General features: G+C 36.4%; 1 protein-coding gene across 11 annotated transcripts in view; it reads left to right on the top strand.

Annotated features, from left to right (window-relative positions):
- The window catches only part of ARL15 (ADP ribosylation factor like GTPase 15), a 216914-nt gene that overhangs the window by 119560 nt on the left and 77912 nt on the right, over positions 1 to 19442 (top strand). Inside the window, exon 5 of one of the 11 annotated variants that reach the window (XM_048050392.2) lies at positions 1 to 19442. This exon is cut by the window's left edge and continues 27308 nt beyond it; it is cut by the window's right edge and continues 40623 nt beyond it. The exons of the other annotated variants lie outside the window; for them this stretch is intronic. The gene's annotated coding sequence lies outside the window, so the exon portion shown is untranslated. 11 annotated transcript variants of the gene reach the window in all.

Genomic DNA, 19442 nt, shown 5'->3' with positions numbered 1-19442 from the left:
TAGAAAATAATTTTTAAAAGTACTTCCTATTTTTTAAGAGCTTTAAAGTTGCTTGGCTTTTACTGGGTTTAGCAGCCTTGAAAATATTTGCCTAGAGGTGACCAAAATCTGGAGGTAAAGGGAATAAACTTAGTCTTGTGTTATATTAATCAATCTAGTTTTCTGTCATGCAGCATCATTGCAAACGGAGATGCCTTGTGATGTGATGGGCAGCCTACAAATAGCTAATTGAGCCTGATCTCTGTTAATTAGTGCAAGCAAATCTTGTAATGAAGCTTTGAAGAGATCGTCTGAACCAGATGAAAGCTGAGGCTTTACTCAGTGTCAGGGCCTTGATGTTAATTATTGAGTCCTGTGACCCAGCAAAAGGAAGATTCACTGATAAAGTAGTCTTATAGAAAGTTTTATTATTCTAGTATTTATGTGAATTTTATCATCGGCTCTGTTTCACCATACCTGTACTTCAACACAAAATATAAAATAATCAAAACCTGAGGAATGGGACTTGTATTTTATACTTAAGTCACAGTTTAAGTACATAAATCAGCTTTTCTAGCATAAAGAAAAATTAAAATCTTAGAATAGTGTATTTATATTAAAATAGCATATTTTGAACACACACACAAAAATTAGTCTTCTGTTACTGAAAACGCCCTTGTCTTCTTTTCCTTTAAGATTTCAGATGAGTCTCTAACAGTCAGGCAGTAGACGGATCATATTTTCATTTTATCAGCCTAACCTTCTAGGTATAGATAGTAATACTTTGTGAGCTAAGGTCTCAGGTAATTTTCATTCTTTTTCTTGCTATATAATTTGCTTATTCTATAAAAGTACACATTCCAAGTTTTATAAATGAGTAACATTTTTATTTTTTTTTTAATTGCTATAAGCTGTTTTCAGGTGTCAGATTTCAGTGATCAGAATGGTTAAAATGAAAGTGGAACACTCTCAATCCCAAATAGTCATTGTGATGGAAAACATTCATATGCTTTGAATCTAAAGGGGTTAGATATTTCCCAGAAATATCAAGTAGTAAGGCTGAGAAAGACTAAGCATTATAATACAAACGGGAAAGACTGCAGGTCATCTTTCCTGGAAACTCCTGATGATATGTTGTTTGCTCTCTGCAACCTGGTGATTTGAAGCGGGAATTTTTTTTTTTATCTAGCTATGTCTTCTTTATAAGGGCTTAATTGGTGCATGCTAGACAGCAAAAGATTAGTCTTGCATCTCTGAAGTTGAACACTTTTTGATAGTGTCTGTCTGATCAGGCTTGTTGCATTCTTTCACTTAAATAGACTGACTTTGTTAAATTGGAGGTGGCCAGATGAGATACTTTTGGAATTTTATTTTATTTTTTTCAGGATTTGATATTCACTGCAGATGTCAAAGAAGAAAGTTGTTCCACAAGAGTTAGGGAGTAAGAACAATTTTAATGGACTCTGATTTTTGAAAGCTGGTTTTGAAAACTTTTTTTTTTAAATCTATTTAGAGTAATATCATGGTGTAAATTATTAAGTTGCATTTCTGTGTAGAAATGGCCTATGCAAATAAGTTCTCAATGCTCATTCATAGGAGCTGGGGTAAAGAACCCAGCTGACAGCTAAGGAATTGGTCCTAATTTTCAGGTGTAATAAAACGTGAACTGCTAATATTGTTAGTCTGGGAAAAATGCCGTAAAATCAATGTTTGCATCAAGATAACTTTAATATACAGAAGTCGTTTATTCATCTAGGACCTACAGAAGATAAGGGTTTTATTTTCCAAATAACTATTATAAACAATTTTACTGTAATATATATACGATATAGATATACTATAATATATGTGTGTGTTTTTATGTTTATTAATGAGCATTAGCTCCTAGTAGTAAGGTGGCTGGCCATAGCAGAGCACCTGGATAGAATAATTTATAAATAAGTATTGGTAGTTAGAATGCTTTTTCCACACTATAATTTCTAGCAATTGTCATAGCAAAAGGACACAACTGTAAGAGATTCTTATATTTTAACAAAATCTAGAGAAATCTGCCTTACAAACATACAAAATACGCTAAAGGAAACTGAGTTTAAAGTTAGTGTGTATAAAATAGATTATAACCAATGGCAAAGCAGGGATTTCCCAGATTACAGCAGTGGAATTTCAGAGTATAGTAGAAAAGAGGCTGGAAACTCTGGTGTGTATTCTGCTCAGTCATAAACTGGATTATATGTGAGAATAGTGCAACCTTAAAGAATGTTGTAGAATGTGGCCGAAATAGCATTCCACAGCTAGATGCAGAAAGACAGAGAAATGTGCCTGGCAAAAATATGTTTTCATGAAACGTGTACTTTATATGATTGAGACATGGTTTTGAGTATTTCCTGTTACTGTTACTCAAGGAGTTGAGATGCACCATTCGCTGAGGCTGTGGTTTGGTCAGATCTAGGAGCTCACATGGTGAAGGTCATGCTTGTTTCCTAATTGTTCCTGACTGGTTAATCTGGCATCACTTGTCCTTGGCTTGTTCCTGACACCTGTTTGCCAGGCTGAGGGAACAGGGGATGATGGCACAACTCCCCCTTCAGTTGGATAAGTATGTTATCTTAGTACATCAAATGACAAGAATAGGGTCATTTTTCTGTCTCTGTGCTTTAGATGGAAAATTACCAGTTTTTAACCAGGTAGTTGTCTCCTGGCTATGGCTTACGACGGCTACATGTCTAATTTGTGCTTTTCCTATCCTCAGAGATATGGACAGTTTTTAATATGCTATGCCCTACCTGCCTTCTTACCACAATAACAAAGTAGTATCTGTTTCCTCAGCTTTGGTCTCCAGTTTTGCCTGGTTTGAATTAACATGGCATTGAACTATTTCCCCCTGTACCAGCTGAAGATGGCTTGATGGGTTACAGTTTCTCTCTGTGTGGATGCTGGCTGGACTTGGAAACTTTTTGCATTTCCTTAGCTGTGTCCAAGCTAAAAGTTCTACAGAAAAATGTCCTGATTAACTTGATGCCAAAACCAGTGAGCTAATTCCTGGACACTGTTTGGTAGTCAGTGTTCCAGAGATCATTCCCCAAAGGCAGTTTCTCTGAGGCCACTCTGTTTTGCAGACTAGGGAAGTTTACCAACCTAGACATGTGTCATTTTGTACCAGTTGGCCTCAGTTCCCCAGAATACTCATGAACAAATTTAATTCCCTGCTACAGAAGGAATTATGATTTGAAACTCATCTACACTTGGTGTTAGTGAACAGGTAGTCTCTAGTAATTTCATCTAGTTACTCTATAAACAGCATGGATGAAACTGCTCATGTATACAGAACTGCATATATGGGGTGGCTTTTCTAACCTACATGATGCTTGCATTAATATTATTGTTCCCTTCATTTTATTTTCTTCTTCTTTTGGAAGTCAAAATGTCTGTTGTGTTTTCCTTTGCTCATTTCAGTTCAAATTTTACCCTCTTGATTTCAGCTGGTTATCAGAATTCATGCATCCCGATTCAAGTCAGCATAGAAATACCAGTTTCTAACAAAACTTCATACAAATGTTTGCATTTTAATTAAGCAATGAAAGATCTATATCAGATATTTTGACTTCAGGTATAAATATTATTAAAAAAAACACACTCTAAGGTGATTTAAAAAAAATAATTAAACTTCTGACCATTCTAAACAGCTTCTAAAGCAAAAAGAGTGGACATGCATAGACATTTGCTTGTTTCTTCTTTACAGGAATACAAGTAGCACTAGCGCTTGATCTCCTCTGTACTTTTGTATGAAAGCTAGAGTTCTGTCCAAATATTTTCACTGACTTGGCTGTAGAAGGAAATGCTGGCTTGGACTCTAAACTCTAAATAGGACCACTGTGAGTAAATTGGTCTTGTGCACATTTTATATACGCAAGAGTTAAATCTTTGGTGTAATATAGCACCAGTTATAAGTAAACAGGCTATGATTTCAGTGCTAGACACTGCCTTAAGGCAGAAGAAATTACACTGTCATGCAGAGGATATGTAGCTGCTGCTATTTTGGTGTTTGATTTCTTCACTGTCACATAGTTGAAAGCTCTCCAGGAGAGGAAAAAGTATAAACCCTTAAGGGAAGAAAATGACCATCTTAGAGAGGATATAGAAGTGAGGAATAGCATATATACTTTAGTACTTGTAACTTACTTCTATATATCTATTAATTCTTAGTGAAAGCATTTGCTCCCAAGCACAATATGCTTCCAAAACCTGCAGATATACTGATTAAATATTTTAATCAATTACAGGGCTAGTTATCATCTGACCAATGGAAGTGCTCTTCACGCTCTTAAAAATGCACGTTTTAATCATAGGTATGGCTTTTAATGTACAAATATAGTTGTCGCAAGTTTTGAAGAAAATTCCTGGAAGTAGCCAGTGTTGAAAAATGTTTGTAATAGCATATGAAAATATATAAACATCACCTGTGTCATTGTATATTTCTCCAAAAGAGTTAGGGGTTTTAGTCCTAAATTTATAAGTTGGAGATGTGAGTTACTAGGTTGTTTTAAATATAGTGCTGCTACTAATGAGTGAATGAATCACTAACAAACTTCTGGGAAAATATCCTTAAAAAGTTCTAAAACACCTGGGAGGTACAAGGCATATGTAACAGAAGCCTTCAGAAAGTATTACAGAATCTAGAGTTAGCTGCCAGTAAATCTCACTCAGGAACTAAAAGATCTCTGACCTACCTGAGGATGAAGTATAATTGTAAGCAACAATACCCAAGATCACTTTGCATGTCTTGCCCAGGCACTTTCAAACATCTTGGTGCCAGAATGATAACTGCCTGCATTCTTGCATAGAAATTGACCCCACTTTGGAGAGGATGCTGGGACCAATTTGTGAGGAATGAGTAACAGGGCTTAATATATACAGTTTAGCTGCGTGTAGACTAAGAAGGAAACAGCTGTCTGTAAATATTTGAAGAATATTAAGAAAGGAAAAGGGACTGTTCTGATATGTATCGTGATTGAAATGAATATTGATGACATTAAACAAAAGGAAGATGTTCGTGTATGGGATATTGTAACTATTCTGATGGATTCTTCTCTCAAATACTAAGGAATCTCAAGAGAAATGTTGTAAAGCCCGAGAATTATAAACTTTAAAATTAGAGCAGGAAAAGTATTAGAGTTTTATTGTAAGAAGTTGTCTAGCATTAGGAAGGTGACAAAAAAAAATGTTCCTCAAAATACTTTGCTACATTTTTATTGCCTTTTCTTCAGTGTTTCCAGAATACAGATAGGAATGACTCCCAGTAGCTTTGAAAGGGAACTGAAAACTCTTCTTTTTAAAATGGGGTGGAAAGCTAAGAAGCTGACTGGGGGAAGAGGAAGAAGAGATGTGCCGACAAACTTCTGAAATTTTGTTTTCACATGGAAATGAGGTTTCCTAACACAAACAAGTTGTTCAGAATCAATGGTAACTGCTGGTGGAAAAACACCTGTGCTGCTTCCACAATATATTCAACTATATAGGGAGTGAAATATTGAGATAAACATAGTTTTCCATCACCCTGTAGTGTTTGATTTTTATATTACCAGGAAACCTTGTTATCAGCAATGAGAATGTATTCCTAAAAAGTAGATTTCAGCATCTGATTTCTTTAAGGGAATTTTTTTTGGAACAAAGTATTTTGTTGAATTTAAAGGAACTGGACTGAGCAAATCCATTCTGTCTGGAGAAGTAGTGTTAAAACTAGAGCAAAAGAAATCTGCAGAAAATCTTGCTTGGGCAAAAATAGCTAAATAGATGAATATATCTGTTGGGTATGCCTGACACTTTTCATTTTTAATTGTAATATCACATAAAACTGTTTGGGGATGTGGGAAATTGTAGAGTATGTGCTTTGTAGTCTTTCAAAATTATGACAGGAAGAGTATTACTTTATGACAAGGGATATGCAGAGTGCCACAGAACACATCTAAATGCTTTTTCTCTGAATTAACAAATTAATCCCAATACTTTAATTTTGGAGTGTACTTGGTGGTCGTCTTGGTAGAATAAAGTCCAACCGCCTGATGAGTTCAGGGCTAACCAAAAAATTAACTATATTACTGAGGGCATTATCCAAATGCCCCTTGAACACAGACAGGCATGGGGCATCAGGCACCTCTCTAGGAAGCCTGTCCCAGCGTTTGACCACCCTCACAGTAAAGAAATTTTTTCACAATATGCACTCTGAACCTCCCCCGGTGCTGCTTTGTGCTGTTCCCTCACGTCTGTGATCAGGAAGTTGCAGAGAGCAGTGAGGCTGCCTCTGAGCCTCCTTTTCTCCACTATACACAGTACACTATAAATTTCCATCAGTAGAAAGAATTAGGGGAAAAAATGCAATCGGAAGTATGTTTTGTGTGGAGGCTTAAATTTTCACTGTAGTTGCTGGGACCAGTTAGTTGCAGGGAATAAATAGTAAGGGTTCTGTTCTCAGTTCTCCCTCATCAGTTGTAACTTGGGTTATTAGCTTAGCCTTGTCCAAAACCTTTTCATTCACTTAGTCGTATCACAGGCTTACATTCCCCACTTCCTTGCCACTTTGTTTCTACCATCTTTTTGTCATAATATATCTTAAGAGTGATAGACAGATATCTCATGTAATGAAAAAGGTTTAGCCTAAATGAATGAATCCTGCTCTAGTATTTTCAGTGACTGTATTTTTTAATACAACAAAAACAGTTCTATATTTGTCTTTTAAATCTCGTGCTAATTTCAGATGGGGTAAAGGTATCTCCTTCTGCATTGTGAATGACAGACATGTTGTATCATTCTGATAATTTTACAAAGGATGCTAAATTCCTTCACTGTGGCTCAGAAGATACTTTGCAGCAAACTGATGTGATTCTGATCTTCTGTTGTATGGTTATTGTTTTTAAGCCACAGAAAGAATGGATTTTATCTTCCAGTCATGCCAATGTATCCTCTAACTCCCCAGCTCTCTGGAAAGAGGAAAAATTGAAGATGGCTTCCTTATCCTGTCAGATTTGGACCATGTTTCTTTGTTATTTCACTTTTCCATCTTGTGCTGTCTGTTGAACTGACAGAATGTTTTTATCCACAGTTTGATCACAATTTCATGAAGAAGTAAATGTTGTATAGAATAACGTTTTCTCCCCAATGTTTTTCTAATATTTAGAAATAACTTGTTTCTATATAGTTATATTTCTATTTAACCAAAATTTTAATGAGGCAGTATATTTCTGCTATAGAAGAATGAACTCTGAAATATTTATTGACTCATCTGGAAAAAGTGTGTGCATATCTGAGTTGTGTGTGTGTACATGTATATATACACTTTTTAAAATCACAGTTAAAGTCATCAACATGAACTTGAAACAGATTATATCAGTCTAGCTATTAGCATTGTCAAGAACTATCCTTCATAATAATGTAATATACATCTCAGGATACTGGTGATATATCCAGGCTAATGTTTTTCTCCTCTATTTTCCATCATTATTCTGTCATTTAGATGAAGTCAGCATTTCATATGTAACTTTGAGCTGACAAATCCAGACTTTAAGCTTTAGCTTGAAGCAAAAATTAATAAATACTTCTGTACCAAATTGTGTTCCTTATGTGTATCGAAGTGTCACTGAGCTGCATTCAGTTCGCTAAAAAAGGGAAGGCAAAGAGAAGATGGTAGACAGATTTTGTAACAGATAAATAAATAGGTGCATAGTGTTATGGTGTATTTAGGTTATGCCAAGCTTTGTGGAGTAGATTGGATTAGCCCATTTTCTTTCCAAACAAAAGCATGTGTGAAAGTTGTATGGATACCTGTTTTAATGCCCTTGTTTCTTCACAAATGGAGATACCCTGTTACAGATGTACTCTTTGTTCCAGCAGCTGCTGTTTTAGGCTGAGAAACCGTGCTAGAGCATCAACAGAGTTGCTGAGATAACCACTCAATTGCTGACCTGTATTTTTCAAACCTATTTACAGTTTCAGACTGACATTTAAATATGACAAGTACTTCTAGTGTTACTAGAAAAACTAAAGTCTTCCTATGTGTTAGTATGAAATAGCATTGGGAAATTCCTCAGCTTGTACAGAATACGCTGTACAAATTCTCAGGCCTCTCCATCAGCCCCCATTTTACAGACAACTTGAAAGTATTTTTCACTTGGCGTAATTATTAGGGTGGAGTCCTTTTAAAATGCATTCAGCTGTTGTTTTGGGAATTTAGTGATCGGTCTGTTTCAGCATCCAGAAATGGAACAACCTATATAATGACTGAGTGAAACTATTTCTTTTGCAATGCTGAGGTGAGGTCTGAGTTCTCAATTTCAGTCAGGATGTGTCGAGGGAACTGTCAGGGCGGGGGGGGAGGGGGGAAGCTTTGAATAAGGACATGTTGTTTTAAGTAAATTTCAGGACAAATTGAACTTGAACAATCCACTCAGATCTGAATCCATAAGAGAATGAAGCATTTCATATTAAAAGTCAATTCTCCCAGAGTAAAGTTTCTCTTATATGAAACTTTGTGGAGTTTATAGATTTCAAGATCCAAGGTAAGGGTTGTATCTACTCCTGTATCTGTGTTCTATAACGATCACACTTTAGGAGGATAGTTGATGATATGACACATTTATAGTACCTTGAGAAAACTATAAGGTGTCTGCAAAACATAGTCAAATAACAATATTTCTGGCCCATACTGGGTGGAAGAAGGGCTTTCAGTGTGTCTCAAGATGCATATTCTCGCCATATGTGTTGTTTACAGGTACTGTTAAAATACAAGTTCCTCAGTAGTACTGAAAGATCTGTCAAAGTTGATTATTTCACTGTTTTTCAGTACTAGTTTAGAGGATTGCAAGCTTTTTTTGTTGCATTGTCTTATTGAGATTTGTTTCTTTTTATGTATGCGGAACCGAATGTGTAACAGACGTCTGGGTCACTGTGCTGTTATAACTTTGTGCTGCTCTACACATTACATGAAAGAAGCAAGACCTTTCTATATATGTAGGTAAACAGTGTCTTTAAAAGAAGTATAATCATGTTGGTACTTAGTTTTTTAGCTCTTCCATAGAAATATCCAGCCAGCAGTATTCTGGTGTCATATCTGGAGGTTACAGAGAAAACTACCGCTCTTCTCCAATGTTTTCAGTCATCCTAGGAAAAACTACTGGAAGGAAGACCATGCAGCTCCCCACCACATCCCTTTTTTCCCCCACTATGTTTTGTATTAAAGATGATAGCTAACACCTTTACTGTCACAAGTAGTGTCTATTTTAAGATAAATGCAAATTGATAAGAAGGGGCGAAGTTCTGGGGAAAAAAAAAAAAAAAAAAGGAAGTAAAAGATCTTAGATTTTATGTCTCTGAGTAGGATTTTGCCTGGAATATGTTTGCATGAACCTGAGAAGACTGTGTGTAGTATCAGGATGGCCAGGTACAATGCTGTTGTTATCGAGGTAAAAGCAAATGAATTGAGGAGTCTGCAGTCTGTGCACGGGCTGCTGTTGGCATGTGACAAAATCACTTGTCAGTATACATCCCTCTTACCTGTGGTTAGTTTGAGCTTTTATTTGAACCTGAACTCTTAAAACCATTTGGCTAGTTTATGCTGAAGATCCTGATGGCAGTATCTGAGAGATAATTAAGCTCCTGCATGTGTAGAAATAGGTGGCTGGGTGGAGATGAGCCTACGAAGTGTCCTAGACAAGGGAACAATGCAGCATGGATGCCAGTGGTCATAGCTGTACAGAAAGTCTCAGCCTGTGCCCAGGAGAGATGCTTCAGAAAATCTGGCCTTGTGTCAGTGATGTGGGTTTAATTTTTTTTCTTAAATAACTCTCACACAGGTACCCTATTGACTTGGTTGTTTAAGGATGGTTTGAAATGCACATACACACACACCCCTCTGAATTCATCCCCTAAAAAGTAGCTTGTTCCAGCTTGTTTTCCTGTCTTTATTTCCACATCAAGCATATTTGGCCTGGTCTTATAGTTAAAAATGAAAAAAAAAATACAAAAAAAAAAAACAAAAAAAACAGGGCAGTCTCTCTAAAAGCCTGGATTGTTGCTCCTATTGACCTTGGCAAAAAGAAGATGCTTTGAACTTAGTAACATGAGTTTTTTTTATTAACCTTTTAATTGCACATTACATGTGTTCTCAGATGCAGCGTGTGAAGTACCTGGTACACAAGCAATGACAATCTGTATAACAGGAGGGCGCTGTGCTCCCCAGATACCTGTCTGGGTGGGCAGTGTCAGGTCAGCTGCCTGGCTGTGTCTCTCCCTTTAATTTTGGGGCTTGCCTGCCTTTTTCAAAAGTCCCTTACTCCTGTTGATTTCTTCACAGTTTTAATAAACTGTGGCATGCTACAGGAATTAATCCCAAATACTCATTGTTTGTTGTTGTACAAGTCTACATCTAAAACAACTTGTGGAAACCTAAGCTTGATCTTGGCAAATGTGAGGAGGTTTCCTCAGGAAAAACAAAGATGAAAACTTAAATATTGTAATTAAAATGAACTGGGTAAAAGGTGAAAACAGTCTATAAAAAAAATTCTCAGTCTCGCATTAAAACAAAGGAGTAAATACAAAGACTCCATATACAATCTTTCTTGGCTTTGCAGGTTGCTTATAGAAGTTTGAAGGTCATCCAGTGAAAAGTGGTTGATTTTGGATTTAACTTATTACTTTATTGTGCAATTACTTTTACTGGCTCTACTGCTTGGACTGTACTGGTTGGTTGGTGTCTGCTGCTTCCAATTTGCAAAAGGCAATGGAGGTATTTCCAAGGTTTGCAGGTTTTTTCACTGCAAGCTGGGACATACTGTAGCTGTCACAGTGAGAATAGATGCAAAATTAAAGCATATTTAACACAGGAATTGGGTGACGAAAGCTTCCTCTGTGCGTGCTTAAAAATGAAATGTAGTATGTTCTAATAGCCATTTGACAATTTGATTTATTACCAATTTATAAGTTCTAAAAGGATTTGGCTATTAGAATAACATCTGTATATTTCGTGTTACATTATCCTGAAGAATTTGATGTTCATGGATTATGTTAACTGTTTCTGGACCTTCTCCTGGAGGAGGCCAGGGATCAGTTATTTTCTTCATCTGGTCACCCCATCAGTCATTACAGGTGCCTTTCTCTGTAGTTATAGTGTTGAAGCAGAATCGTATTGTTAGCCTTTTACTCACCCTCGTAGTTCCTTTTTCAACTTGGGTAAACAGTGAGCAGGTTCTTGCTTTTTGATCTATATAAAGCCTCCCCTCTTAGACCTTGACAGTTAGGCTATAAAATTAGCACAGGAGCTGGGAAAAATGCTGCTGTTAGCAGTTTGTTTGTTCATATATACAAGTGAGAGGTGAGACAACTCTATAGAGATTAAATATTACTTTGTTTTTTCCTCCTGACCCCTTATCTATCTGTTTTCATGTGGATTCACATCACAGGGTGCTTCGGAATAACACTTTTTCCCATTAGCTAAATGAAAGGACATGAATTTTATTGCTACCTGTTCTTTATCAAATACAGTTCTGAATTGATCAATTGATACATTATATTGAAATGCCATTATTAGCACCAGGTCACTGTGAGTCTTACAGTCATGACGGTCTATAGGAAGGCAAGGTTTGTAGAGAGAGATCAACTTTGGGTGGATCAGGAATACAGAGGCTCTTCTCCATGTTAATAATACTGTAAGTTTTAGAATACGTCAGTTATTGCTTCAGTCAGGCTTCCCTGCAAACGTAGTCTGTGTAATAGGAAATATTCAAAATACAGACTTTTAGTAGAATTATAAATGTAGATGTAGCACATAACTTGTAGCTTTCCTCTACCTAAAGGACTTTTGTTTAAACTACATTTCAATGTCAAATTAGATTTTCTACATCAAGACCAGTACATCGAAGTTATTTTATCTTCTCTCTTCATCTGTGGCTTTTTCTGTTCTGTTCATTTAAGACAATCCTCCACCACTACCTCCTTCACAGTGGTGCATCTTAGAATCAGGTAAGTGGATTTAATTTGGAGTATTTAAGAAAGAATAATAAACATACTAAGGTGATGAAAGAAGTGAAGACTACGTTTCATTTTGTCGGTAAATGAAAGCTTAAGAATGTATAGGTTGAGCTAATGTAATATATAGGTTGAGCATTTTCAACACTGATTCTTCTGTGTTTTGTTTTTTTATTTTTCCCTACAATTTTAAACCTTTTTAAAAGGGTATGTAGAGGAATACAGAGTGGGACTACAGTGATTTCTTTATCTCAGGCAGTTACGTTACTGATTAGTTGCATTTAGGTTTGCATTAGGTTTTACAGTGCCTGGGTAAGAAAACAGTAAGCTGAATAAGAGAACCTGGAAAAGCTCTAGGTTGTAGGTATTCAGAGATCATGTACCTTTTTTCTTGGCATTGAGTTTCCATGCAGAAACAGCTGCCTTAACTGATTCTGTAGATGTCTTGTTTGTACTTTTTGTCAGTCAGTTTGTAACTTTTTCTCTAAAGAATGACTTTTTTACTTTAACTGTAATATTTCAATATTTTTAGGATTTCAGAAGTGTGAAAGTGAAACACCAGCTATTTTTGAGGCTATTTGTCTGAAATGTGCAGCACAGGTATAACATGTTCCCGAAACCAAAGAAGGGAAGGGCTACTCTTAGTAACATCCATTCAGAGCATTACATTTAAAGCTATTCCTCCATTATTTTCCTGTAGTCAATATTTGTACTTTTACTTTTGTTACTTACACACATGCTCTGGCTAGCAACAAATAGCAGTCTCAGACCCCATGGACTACTAGAATGCTCTGAGTACTGCATACGTTATGGTCCCAAGTGGGAGAGGATGGATTGACAGGCTGAAATTATTAAAAAAGAAAAAAAAAAAAGTGAAAACAAGCTACTGGGAAATACGTGTTGCTCAAGAGATAAAGGGCAGTTATGCCTCTCTGCTTCATACCTAACCTAGGCTGCATGAAAAATATTGAAGGAACATAACCTTACCAAAATGGTATTCCTGGATAAGGCTTTCTCTTCAGGAAAAGGAAGGAGAGAGCAAATTGAGCCAAATGTTGGTTGGGCTCCATTGTGTGCTGGTGGAAAACCTCTATGGATCACACCACAGACTGTGTTGTGGCAATACTGGAGAAGAATCAAGCCTTTTGCTTCCCATAAGTATGTATCTTCTTTATCAGTGAGTTGATCAGAGGGGTTTATGCTTCACATTTGCTATAGATGATCTTAGAAAACTTTTGATACATCAAGGATAGAACAGAGCAAGAGCGGGTGTTCATACTGTAATCGACCTTACTAAAATTCACACTAATGAAACTGAAGTCTTTCTAATCTTAAATACATTTCCCAATGTATTTTATAAATTGTTTATATTTTCTTCCTTGGTGAATTTTAAGTTGAGTGTATTTTTTTAAATGTGTTTTAAATAGTGGCTCTAGACTTGTTGGTATTCATAGTAGACACATCTAAACATAATAAATCCCCTTTTGGCAAATACCATATTCTGTAGTTGAGCTAAAGATACTCTTTGCTATAGAGCCTTAGGGATTACACCTGAATTTCATTAAGGAAGTCTAAGTAATATCCAGAGGAATCTCCCCATGTAGAATTGCTTCGGACTGGTTAGGACAAGATGGGATGCAGCTACCAGCACCGCCCCGCACCCCCCCCCCCCCCCCCCCCCCAAGGATTTGTGTTGTTTGCTTTTGGTAAGAATAAAAATTGTATTGAGATGAGCAGGATATTGTCTGTGAATAATTCGGAGAGTGAAGACAGATCTATTGTGCTGGAGTCACATTTTCAAGGAACCATATGTTTTATACATATTTTTGGAAATAAAACGGTCAGATTTTAACTGAATACAAAGAGTTGATGTACAATACAGGATATTGGGAAATAGGTTTGCTATAAGAACACCAGTTGAGCTCAGTCTGTGTAGGAGAGTGAAAATTCGGGAACTTTATTCATTGATCATATTATGGTCCATTTATCTCCAGAAGTGTTGATGCTAGAGGCTGTTCCCCATAGATTATTTGTTTACTCTGTGAATGCTCAGGAAGGGTCCTTGGTTATTTCATCATCTGTTTCCCTTTTCAGGAAAAAGATGCAAAAATGATTAAGGCCTTTATTCTATGATTTTGTTTTGTTTATTTATTTAGGAAGTCCTACTCATGGTAGCCTTAGGTGGAGAAAGGAAAAAGGGAAGACTAATTTACCTGCTGCTATGCATAACAGAGCCCACTTTTAGAACTGAATTATGTACGACAGGTGTTAAGGGTATTGCCTGTGCTTAATCTCCTGCCAATTTAGAAACATGAGAGGAAATTTTCATCTTGTCTGAAACAAAATGCTTGACACGGAGTTCGAGATACTCATTATTAATCTTATGTGCTGAGTTTTCACTGTGCACCATATATAATCTCTATCCTGGGATTTTACATGTTAAATCTGGAGAGCTGTTGAAGACCAATAGATCAGTCTATTGGACTCTGTTGGAGATCAGTCCAAAGCTTGAAGTCTCTTGATGCTTCCTTTCTTACAACCTCCTTTTGCATGCTGTAGAAAAATTCTTTGTCACAGTTTTCTGTAGAGAATTTAGTTCTGAAACTGAACATTCAACTACCTGGATTGGAAATTTATAAACAGATTTCTTTTCTGGGAACACTTACTTTCAATGTTTGTCAATTTTTTATAGCTTGGACTAGACACAACTCTGTGATGATGATATCGGTTGTGCAAATGTATTCCTGCAGGGAAGACCTTTAAAAGTTTACAGAAGAATTCTGTACAGAAGGTCTGTTTAAGATTCTAACTAGGTCAAATCAAGGCTTATAGACAGAAAACTTTTTTTTTTTTTTGGGGGGGGGTAGTGGTGGGGACTCTTCATTTTCTGCTTGTTTGGCCAACAATTCCAGGTTGTCATGCAATAATGAATTGCCTCTCATCAAGCTGATTGCTTCTGTAACTAAATAGATATGTTTTTCTCCATCTGAGAAAATGCATTGCAAAAGTATAAAGTGGCAAGTAATGAAAGTTAATGCAATTAATAACTCTATTGTATATAAAGTTGGATAGTGATAATGTGCTGAAGACTCAGGTAAGCCCTGTTTATTCTACATGATATTTCATAGTTAATGAACAGCTCTATTTAATTAGTTGTTAGAAGTTGTAATCTTAATAGATTTATTACCTCTAAATCGCGTTCACATTTGAAGTCCTTTGTGTTTAAACAACTTATGGCGTTTTTACAAATGTATCATCAGAACCATAGATTTGGTTGTGTAGCAAGATGAAGATTCATGAGAAAAATGACCCTGAGAAGTCACGGTTTGCTGTTTTATCATGAAGATGATTTCCAGCTTTTCAGGAAGACGCACAGATTTGCTGTACTTCTGGTAATCAATGGTAGTGCTTTCTGCTTTGAAAAGCTCTTGGTTACTTCCAGTTACTTCTATTTACTTCCTTTTCATCAAAAGAAAGGTAGAAAGTAGGAGGGAATCTTTTGCTGGCCCCTTCAAAAGTTTTGGAGATTTGAGCAAGTTATAAGCTGTTGAAAATTGTCATAGTCTGTCTAGCTTTTCTTTTGTACAGTGTGTTCCTGGCTTGCTGCCAAAATCACTAAGCATTATTAGCACAACACTTGAACCATCTTAGTGCCTTGCGTCAGTATGACACACAAAATTTAAACTCCAGACAGAACGCAGATAAAATAGTGGTGGCTACGACTGCAGCTGCTTTCCTCCTTCTAAATACCCTTTGGCCCAGACAAAGGTGTCCTGGGGCAGGTAATCAGAAAAGCATGAGATCAAGTGTCATGTCTGCTGACTGATGTTAATAATCTGTGCTTTCATAATCACTTGTTACTGAGAAAGGAATTCTGACCTACCCAAGGCTGTTCTGCTCACCCTGCTGTAAATCCTGCTCCTCTTCCTCTGAAGGTACCTAAACACCTTTCAAAGCCTAGCCCATAAACTGGGAATAAAGCCCTAGGGAGGGGTTTTGCCGAGCATCTAGCATTGTTCCCACTGAAGTCAGATGCGTTCTTGTAATTGTGAATTTTAGTGTAGGATAATTAAACTAACACTGAGAACTTCACGCTTTCTAGGTGGTTGACAGAAAAGAAGATCCCTGCTGGTTAGCCACGGAGTGTCAGGCAAATTACATGATTAGACTTTCTTAATTTGGTCTAGCCTGTACATATAAACGAAGAAATCATTCTTTGCCAGAGGCTGGCCAGTTGCATGGAATGAAGGAGACAACTTTACAGAAAATAGTGTTTGATGTATATTATTTTACTATCTTATTGGCAATTAGGAAAGCAAAATGCAGATTGCATAAGCAGCTGTCATTTTTGTCACTTTGAGTCCTCGTTTCTACAACCTTGCTGAAATTTCAGGAGATGATAACTGGTACAGAGTCTTCAGGTCAATTTGTGGGGAGATCTAACTGCTGATTCTTGCAGACTTGCTTTTAGAGAAAGACCTTTATATTTGTTTCAAACGGTGAGACAGATGCAGGATTTTGGCAACTGGTTTGATCCACATTCAATAATTTTTATTAAAATATGAATGGCAAAAGAATGATGTTAAAGCCGGCTTGAACCAAGATGCAGCAAAAGGCTTTTTGGAAATACTTGTTAGGTTAGATAAAGAAGGAGTGAACCTGACAATGCCGCTTCTGATTCTGACGTGTTGCATTCATTCATGGAGCATGTGCCAGTTTACTAGTTTGAGTTTGTGGCTTTGTGTTGTACTTTTTTTTTCTTATGTCTACAAATTCATAGAAATCTTGTAGGCCAGATGAAATCATTTAGTGGGGTAGGTGTGACCAACAGGCTGGATGCTTTCCATACCTGCTTTAGAAGAGAAATCTTCAATGATCACGCCTGGGAGTTAGGACTGCTCTGGTCATATTTCCATTTTAACAATCAGGTTGTATCTTACGGAAAACAACCATTAGAAAAAAACTAGAAGCCTTTTAAGAATATGGCATGGAATGAAGGAAACAGGAGACTAGAGTGTAAAATATCTAGATGTCAAATTTATCTATTTATCACAAAATGTAGATGAGAGGATGAAGATGAAGAGAATGAATAAACAGCAGATGGAAATCATGTGGACTGGAGCAGGCTAGGAAAATAATTATTTTCTCATTAAGTATGACTCCTTGCATTTTTTTTCAAGATTCCCCATGCCTTTTTGAGCATCTTCTCTAACCAGGTCATGAAGAGCCTCATGATGATGTCCAGAACATGTCTTTTGTTTTCTGCAGTGCCCCATTTCTTGTCATGTTGGGAACATTTTTCTAATAAATGGTTTTAGTATTTTCGCCTTACCATCCTCTGGGAGTGAATAATTCATTTCCAGCAGACCTGCTTTTTGTGTGCTCAAACTTAGGTTAACACGTGCCAAAATAACAATGATTTGCCAATGTCTCTTGAATTTGTTTATGAGCAAAGAGAAACATTGGCTGTGATGCTTTTTTTTTTAAGTGTATGTGGCAATATATTTCATAGTATATCTGAAACGTAAGTAAACATTGCAATTCCAGGTTAACAGTTTCAAACTTATAATTAAGTAAAATAAGTTCATTTTAATGTAATGATAATGCTGGCAGATAAGATACAGTTTTCTATGACAAATTAGGTCTTTTCACTGATATGTTCTGTTACTTTCGCTGAAGTTGGCTGCCTGGACAAATTTTTTCCCCTTTTGAAAAGGGAGAGACATCTTGCTTACCTATTCTCCAGTTCACCATTTGATAAAGTATGTTATTACAGTTTGTGGTGTTTTTTCTTCCCTGTAAGTCTAGAATTTGCTGTTCTCAATCTAAAAATTATTGGATACCTTTCTCCTGATGGATGTGTCTGTGCTGTTGCACATGGTTTGTGTCATCATAGACTAGATTTAATGCACAGAGTTAAGTTTTGGATTAGCAATGTAACTACCACATCAAAATCAATAATTTCCTTTTATAGAGGTGAGGAAGAATAATAATTGCAAGTCAAGGCCTAAGTTTATGCAAATGCCTCTGAAATTCTAAACACATCATGTCCTAAATCAAAGTAGTGAGTTTATTCTGATAGTTGTCTTAAAAAACAAACACACACACACACACAAAAGACTTGGAAATTTCCTTTTTAATCTGAGTGGAAAATTTCCTTGTATGAAAGAAAGATAATAGGGAAAACCTTCCGAATAGGACAGGAATGGTCAGTTTTCCCATTTCGTGTTCAAATGCTTGATGAAAACCCACGTGCATACACCAGACCTTCTATAAATTAAAAATGTAGAAGAGTTTAAAGGCTCTAGAATGCAGAATACCTGGATCTACCCACAAAGTTGTTTCCAAATGACAGTGAAGCATCATGGTGGATGATGTAACTTTAGGAAGTATGCCAGTAAAGCTATCATTTAAGGCTTGTCTACATAGAGAAATAACCCAAAATAGATACCAAGGAATAGCTCTTCTACAGTAGCTCTCTGAAAAGATGTCAAGAGTGCTTTTTTTAGTCCACTTTGAAAGTGGATTAAGCTAAACTACAGAAAGACTTTTAGTAGGATTGTCTGTGGGGGAGTTAGAGTGGAATAGCTGTGGTACTTCCATGTTTTTACAATCACTTCCCCACCTACACAAGTCTGCAGAACAGTTTTGAACATTTTATACCTGTTCTTATTTGAATTTGTCATTTTAGTACTTAGTAGAATTTTTCTTTTGAGTTTGTGACAATGTACTACTTCCAAAAACGTTTCAACTGTATTTATGAAGTAATTAAGAGACATATGAAGACTCTGAGTGGATACTATTCTAATTTAATGCTGGTCATTAGTAGTTAAGTAAGCCACATAAAAACATTGATTCTAAATTTCTACCTCATATCTGACAGCAGAATACAGGGAACCCAATTCAACATGTATAATTTTCAGAATGTTAATAAAGCCCCTGTATTCTTGGCACAGAGGAAGACAAAAACTTTACAAATAAGCCATGAGTCGGGTTCTGAACTTCTTCATCCTTAAGGCTGAATCCATGTAGCAAAGCAAAATACGTATCGTGAACATGGGTTCAGGAACAGCAGCCTAATACATTTTAACACCAGCCTAAGAAAAGTATCATTGCGTATTTAATGGACAAACAGAAGGAAAAAAGATGATGCTCAGCAGCATCACACTAGAAGAACTGAAACTGTGAACAGGATGCAACTCAGTTTGTCATCCTTGTGGTTAAAATCCCAAGAGATCCTCCCGATACTCAAAAGTGTAATTTTGTAAGTGCATCAAAAATTACCATTTCCATCAAAGATGCCTTGTAGGTGGATATATTATTCTAATGTATCATTTTGCATGTTCTCAATAAGATTAACTTGCTTCATAGTAAAAATGCCATGTTCAAAAGCTTTCAACTGTACATATTATATTAGGGTTCAAAAGATGATTCGTAAACAGAAGAGAGCC

Source organism: Anser cygnoides, chromosome Z (genome assembly GCF_040182565.1).
Source record: "Anser cygnoides isolate HZ-2024a breed goose chromosome Z, Taihu_goose_T2T_genome, whole genome shotgun sequence".
In the NCBI taxonomy this organism is placed as follows: Eukaryota; Metazoa; Chordata; class Aves; order Anseriformes; family Anatidae; genus Anser; species Anser cygnoides.
The sequence above is the reverse complement of the archived record's forward strand: the minus strand, read 5'-3'. Positions and strand labels throughout refer to the sequence as shown.